Here is a 7,752-nt window from a genome sequence, read left to right on the forward strand (position 1 = left end):
GATGTTGGACATCCAAATTGAAACATAATGGATGTTGGACATCCATTTTTATTTAATTTCGATGTTGAACATCCAAATTTGTTCAATTTGAATATTCAACATCCAAATTGGGGTAATGTCGTAGTAATGTTTGGTTGTCAAACATCCAAACTTGGTCTTACAAGAGATTTCTCATCTAGCGAAAGATTTCTCGTGACTCATGACTTGGGCGTTGGGAGTTGGGACCAAGCCTCAAGGACCTGTATCCTCTAGCAAACTACTACATGGTGAATCACTCAAGATATATTTAGGATCTCGACACTCATAGAAAGGCGGTCATGACTTCAAGAGATGTGGAATCGTGATGCACAAGACATAAAGAAAGGAACTTTAGTAGCTACTCTAGCACATGGAGATGCTTTAGGCCATCCATTTTGGAATGGTTAAGTTATAAGTATCCATGTAGATAAAGAATCTCAGAAAACAATTTCTCTAATTGTGCATTGGTTTAAGACAACACACAAAAATCCATTTGAAGGGAAGTACAGCCCAGAAATGGTAAGTAAGGCTCACGACGATAGAGGGGAAAACAAAAGAGAAACAAAAACACTCCAAGCACTAGTCTATTGGTACTTGCAGATGTGGATATTTTAGTTTATGACTTTACTCTCACAAAAGCTGGTTACTTATGGAAGTCTACAGTATCAATTCTCAAGAAAAAAATTCATGCTTTAAATGTTAGGGAGCATGCAAACACTTCATCACCAAATGTGCCATGGACATGCCAACAAAGTAGTGGATTTCTTCCTCCACTTCGAGGAGGGAAATGTACTTGTGGATAGTGAGGAGGAGTATGCATCATCAACTTCCTCAGGGGATAAGACTGCCAATAGTGATAGTGGAGGACTCAGTAGTAGTGAAGAATAAGTAGTGTGGAAGCTGCACTAAGCAGAGTACGGTTTTTTATTGAAATTCCAATCATTAATGTAAGAGTCCAAATTATGGCATGAATTTGTGCTTTTATTCAAGAAGTTGTCTACTTTTTTAAGTAACATTTTGTCAAAAAAATCTCGAAATTTTTAGTTTATTTATCATTTTGTATCATGTCAAATTTGTACACAGTGCCCAAATTTTTGTCATTTTTTAGGCATGCTTTACTCATGAATACAATGTTAAAAAAAAAACTTAAAAAGGTCTTTTTTTTGGAAGGAATCTTTAAAAGATTCTAAATGTTTCTTTTTTGAGGTAATATTACCTATTTCACTCCATAAACGCATTAAAAGGGGATTGCATTGAGTAATGGATGCATTGTAATGGATTTGATTCATGCTTATGCTCAATGTGGATGCCTTTCTTTGTACTCTTAAGCCCATGGGGAGGGGCTTTGAAACAGAATCATTTGGGACAAGCAAAAAAGGCTATTGGATATATGAGTTGTAAGGACCACAGGTTAAGGTTAGCAATAGTAGAGACTTGCAAAAATAGCATGGTTAGCAGCACAAACTTGCAATAATAACATAATTTAAAAAACATATATGGGTGATGCTGCATTCCCCGAAGCCTTTAACATTGATCCTGTAATAACCTTATCACCACGTGCTAGGTAGAAGCTGGACAGACTTTGTTCAAGAACAAAGTACTTGTCCCCCTTGATTCCGGGCAACGTGGTTGTGGGACCCAGTATCTCAAAACCATCTTGTGTTTTCAAAAGAGCTTCCACAGTGATGTTTGAGAAGACTCCTAAGATAGGTTGCAATGACTTCTACGAAGCCCCTACCCACCCCCTAGGAAAGGAACCTCCAAGGAAGCACCTCCAGTCTCACCCAAAAAAATGGTTGCATTAATCACGTCCCTATGCAGAAAAGTTGGTTTAAAATTAATACCCTCAAACATTTGGGATTGCGTCAATAGATATCAAATATAGAATAAATTAAACAACATAAGAGCTGAAAACTCTTGGAATGTAATGCAATTTAATTTTTAAATCTATATCACTCATTCTCATTGGAAATAAAAAGAAAAAATGTATAATATGCACAAAGTCAATGTTCAAGGAATCATCACTCGTCCTCCTTTTCAAATCTAGAAAAGGACAACGTATCTTCCCAACCATTTTCAAGGACTCATTAATCTTATTAAAATCTAGATGAATATTTAAAAACCAACCCATCAATAAAGTGTTTAATATTCTTACATCTGTTTATCCTAAAAATTTCACAAGAGGAACATGGACTGATTTCTACATAAAGCACCTATTGTCATAAACGTTGTCATTCCTCCTTCCTTTTATGCATTTCGACTCTTATTCATGTTATCTTCTTCATCATCAGACCTTAACTCCGATGATGATGAGAGGAGGATTTAAAAAAGAGAGAAGCGACGCCTTGCCAAAGCTCTCTCATCAAGCGATCTCCTGGACTAGACTCCACCAAGCTTCTCAGAGTCTGCACAAGAGGAGAATGAGTTTGAAAATGAAGAGGAGGAGGAGGTGGAAGAACAACCACCCATGGCTGATGACCTCACCTCTGGTGATGATCCCAACCACCCTTGCACTCCCAATGACTCCACATCACAATCAGACGATGATGGTGCTGAGGCAGATTATGAGGAAGATGAAGATATGGATGACTCTGATGATGATAGTGATTAGGATTGTGTAACTTCTTTTCTGTTATGTTATCTAAGCAATACAAAGGGGCTTATGTTTCTCAATTTTTGGGTATTCTTACGTGATTTGGAAAATAAGGTCTTGTGTCCACAGATTTGCAAATTAAGTTGTGTAAATATCTGTGCTAAGATTTGGAAATCTTAGGTATTGTAATATATGGCTATTAATTTTCAAGGTTGAAAATCAGATAGTTTAGTTATAAATCCCAGCAATTTGGACAAATTCTTGTGTAAATCGTGATTATCACATTGCATCTCCACTGAAAATCAAGAGTCAACTTATATTTTAAAGTGCCAACTTATTATTCCATTTTTCCTATTAAGAAATTTTTCACATCTACTTTTTTAACCTCCTCAATTGCTATATTAGGTGTATTGTTGTGGTTCTTGATTTTTGAACGCATCTTGTGCTTTTTGGGCGACCTCCATTGAGTTAGGGTTCCTCAACATGAACTTATCCATGAGGTCCCCCATAGCAAAGTGGTCTCCGTTTCACAAGCAACTGGTCCACACAAACGAAAGGTACATCTCTCAAATTCCGTGGATAGTTTGCTAACGGAAATCTTTGGCTCCAAAGAATTCGGTGAATAATTTACGACTGAATTATATACCTAGATGAATCCAGGAACATGTCCAAATACTCATAGTAGTTACCCCACAAGACTATATAACTATCAACGCCATTATACATAATATAGACTAGATACTACGTCATCCCCACTAACGTGATCAGTGCCCAATAGTGGGTTCTTATTATAAAAAGTGTTACTTTCATCAATATTGATTTTTATGCATAAAAGAAATTTTTTTATTATAAAAGTAATACTTTCACCAATATTAATTTTTATGCATAAATAGATGCATAAAAGAATTTTTTTAATTATAAAAGTGTTACTTTCATCAATATTGATTTTTATGCATAAATAGATGCATAGAAGAATTTTTTTAATTATAAAAGTGTTACTTTCATCAATATTGATTTTTATGCATAAATAGATGCGTAAAAGAATATTTTTTTAATTATAAAAGTGTTACTTTCATCAATATTGATTTTTATGCATAAATAGATGCGTAAAAGTATTTTTATTATTATAAAAGTGTTACTTTCATCAATACTGATTTTTATGCATAAAAGAATTTTTTATTATTATAAAAGTGTTACTTTCATCAATATTGATTTTTATGCATAAATAGATGCATAAAAGAATTTTTTTATTATAAAAGTGTTACTTTCATCAATATTGATTTTTATGCATAAATAGATGCATAAAAGATTTTTTTATTATAAATGTGTTACTTTTATCAATATTGATTTTTTTGCATAAATAGATACATAAAAGAATTTTCTTTTATTATAAAAGTGTTACTTTCATCAATATTGATTTTTATGCATAAGTAGATGCATAAAAGAATTTTTTTAATTATAAAAGTGTTACTTTCATCAAAATGGATTTTTATGCATAAATAGATGCATAAAAGAATTTTTTTTATTATAAAAGTGTTACTTTCATCAAAGTTGATTTTTATGCATAAATAGATGCATAAAAGAATTTTTTTTATTATAAAAGTGTTAGTTTCATCAATATTGATTTTTATGCATAAATAGATGCATAAAAGAATTTTTTTATTATAAAAGTGTTACTTTCATCAATATTGATTTTTATGCATAAATAGATGCATAAAAGAAGTTTTTTAATTATAAAAAGTGTTACTTTCATCAATATTGATTTTTATGCATAAATAGATACATAAAAGATTTTTTTAATTATAAAAGTGTTACTTTCATCAATATTGATTTTTTTGCATAAATAGATGCATAAAAGAATATTTTTTATTATAAAAGTGTTACTTTCATCAAAATGGATTTTTATGCATAAGTAGATGTATAAAAGAATTTTTTTTATTATAAAAGTGCTAGTTTCATCAAAATTGATTTTTATGCATAAATAGATGCATAAAAGGATTTTGTTTGATATAAAAGTGTTATTTCCATAGAAGTTGGATTTTATGCATAAATAGATGCATACAGAATTTTTTTTATATCAAAATGAGAGTTCTCTTTAATCATTGTTTAAATCCCATGAATATTGGTAAATGAATAAGTAAATACTCTATGAAGGAAAATTCTACTGTTTCATATTCTCTAGGATGGTAATGAGAAAATTCAGAAGATCTATCGAAGTCAGAATTTCAAATAAATGATTAATTTATTCCTCATAGGAATACGTGTTTAGTTTTGAATTCAGTTAAGCAAAATACTCCAATGAATGAAATTCAGTAAAGTAGTAATTGAAATATTACCCTTCGAGAAAGATAGTTCAGGGAGAACCTTTCCAGACTCGAATCCTGAATCAGACTATGACTACGACTCAATCTCCTTCGTCAGTTTTAAGAAAAGACGATGTGACCAGTTTAGGAAAATTCAATCAAATCACCCACCGAATCTGAAATTAAATTGAGACCTTTGATTTTGATATGAGGATCAAGATTACAGAATTCGAGGACTTCTGCTTGGGAATCCAAACCTGTGATCTAGAAGTCTTGGGATACGGAATTAAGATATACTCATTGTATTCAAAAGAAAATCAAAACTAAAAACTTGCATAGAAACCCTGTTTTCTTAAAGGACTGTCTTACGCAAGAATGCAATGAGGGAGCATTTGGTATATGTGTTTTTGTAAGGGAAGTTCGGTTGCAATAGCTGTGGTGGCGGGGAGTATTCAAAGGACGGCTCACGCGGTAAAAACCTGCCTAGGTCTTGACCAGCCTAGGTATGGTAAAAAATGGTGTGCTTCCGGTACGATGGGCGAGGGCCGACGAAGCGGTCCCTGAGTGAAGTGCCAGGACACCTAAGGAGGATCTTGGAGGATTCTGACCAGGCGATGCACGGGCTCGTGATGCTCAAGACACCCATGCGTATGTCATGGAAGATATATATATGTATGATGACGAGAAAATTATTGTAATATATTACTGGGTCTCGTTGTTGACCTGCTCGTCTCAACGGAGAGTCCAGAGAGTGATACTGTTTTGTGAGAAACAAGGATTGAATGGAAATTTTGAGTTATGACATTTGTAACCAATAATTGTTTGTCAATGGATTGTTTTAAAAGCTAAAGTTTAAAGAGGAGTGTGTGTGTATCTGTATTCTAAAGCAAAAGTTAAGAAAGGCATTCAATTATGGGTGGGTGAGTACTTGTCTGGTTCTACCAACCCATGGGTTGGATGGAGTTAGGCTGGAATCAGTAGAGTTTTAATAATAAAATTGATCAATAGGAATACGCTTAGAACTCGAGTAGTTAATTAAAAGCCTGAAGACTTCTCTGATGAATAGATCAACGGCTGTGCCTAATTCAATTAGGAAAAAAGCGTTGATTCCTTCAAGTTAAGTCTGTAATAGTTTCCCTTCTATCTGATTTAATCAGATGAAGGTTAGTTCAGTATCTTGACCTCATTAGAGAAATTCGTTAAGAAAATAAAAATGGTGGAATCGTCCCCGTTTTTCGGGCAGGGAAAATTTTCCCGATTTCAGTTTTCGGAATGACCACTAGCTTAGTCTCGTGCCCGAACCTAGCCCCACGCAAGAGGAAGCTACTTCCGCTGTTATTCTCATTAAAATTGAATTTTATGCATAGAAAGATGCATAAAGGATTCATTTTTATTTAAAAAGTGTTATTCTCATTAAAATTGAATTTTATGCATAGAAAGATGCATAAAGGATTCATTTTATTTCAAAAGTGTTATTCTCATTAAAATTGATTTTTATGCATAGAAAGATGCATAAAGGAATTACTTTTATTTCAAAAGTGTTATTCTCATTAAATTTGATTTTTATGCATAGAAAGATGCATAAAGGAATTATTTTTATTTCAAAAGTGTTATTCTCATTAAAATTGATTTTTATGCATAGAAAGATGCATAAAGGAATTATTTTTATTTCAAAAGTGTTATTCTCATTAAAATTGATTTTTATGCATAGAAACTACCATTCAGGAATCCGGTGCGCAGAGGGGGCAGTGGGATCTCACATTTGGTATCAGAGCACTATTGTAAATTTACGTAACAGCAGCAGAAATTGCTTAAATTTTCAAAGTAAATCTGGGAAATAATGTTTTCACTTGTTAATATTATGTTGAATGAACTTCAAAAATTGAAAACTCATAAATTGAATTGGAAATTTATAGATGGATACCCCGAATCTATCTAGCATTCCTGAACTCATCAACTCTAAATGGAAGCCTTTGCAGTCGAGCACCTCATCAACTCTGCTACGACCCGAGTTAGCAGAGTGAGACTCGCACGTCATTTTGAGAGTCTTTACTTTCCTGATCCTCTTGAGCAACATCGGTATATGTGGTTCTGTGGAGGACAATGTATTAATGTCAGTACCAGTTAGCGTCAGAGGCTCAGGTAAAATATTTCCTTAGCCATGATTCTGATAAGGCTAGGGCTTGTTGTTCAGCATGTGCAACTCTTTGATCATTCACCTAGGAACTTTTGAATTTCATGCCAAATTTTTAGGCTTCTTAGCCGCTTTATCCCTAGAAGTAGAATTACTGCACCTCTTTCTGTAATGAATCGTGTGTACCATGGCATGTCTCCTTCGCAGTTTCACTTCTTTATGCATATACGATTGAGGGAGTGATTTTGGGAGCCGTGATGCTGTACGTATATATCAAAAACTTTTGATAATAAACGATGTTTTATAAAAAATATTCCAAATTGTTTTCATGATTGTTGTGAATGGTTAATAAAATTATCAGAGTAAGTCTTGTTTCATGAAGTATGATGAAATAATTATCTGTTTAAAGAATAAATTACAAAAAATAAATAATCATAAATTTGTTGTCAAAGTTAAGTTGAGGAAAATCTCGTTTTGTTAGAGTCATGAGGCACGCGGCCCATGCAAGGCAACCGGATCCTCTAACCGATGATGACAAAGAGTTAGATCCGGATGTTCGAAAAGCCCTGCACAGATCCCAACCTGGTCCCTTCTTCAAGGGTGAAGGGGAGCAGTTAGGTGAAGTAGTGGAGAAGTGGATTGAGGCTATGGAAGAATACTTTGATGTAACTGGCTACAATGAGAGAAGCAAGATGGCTCTCGCC

This window comes from Cibotium barometz, chromosome 55, assembly GCF_041138505.1.
Source record: "Cibotium barometz isolate CiBa-2024 chromosome 55, ASM4113850v1, whole genome shotgun sequence".
Taxonomy (NCBI): Eukaryota; Viridiplantae; Streptophyta; class Polypodiopsida; order Cyatheales; family Cibotiaceae; genus Cibotium; species Cibotium barometz.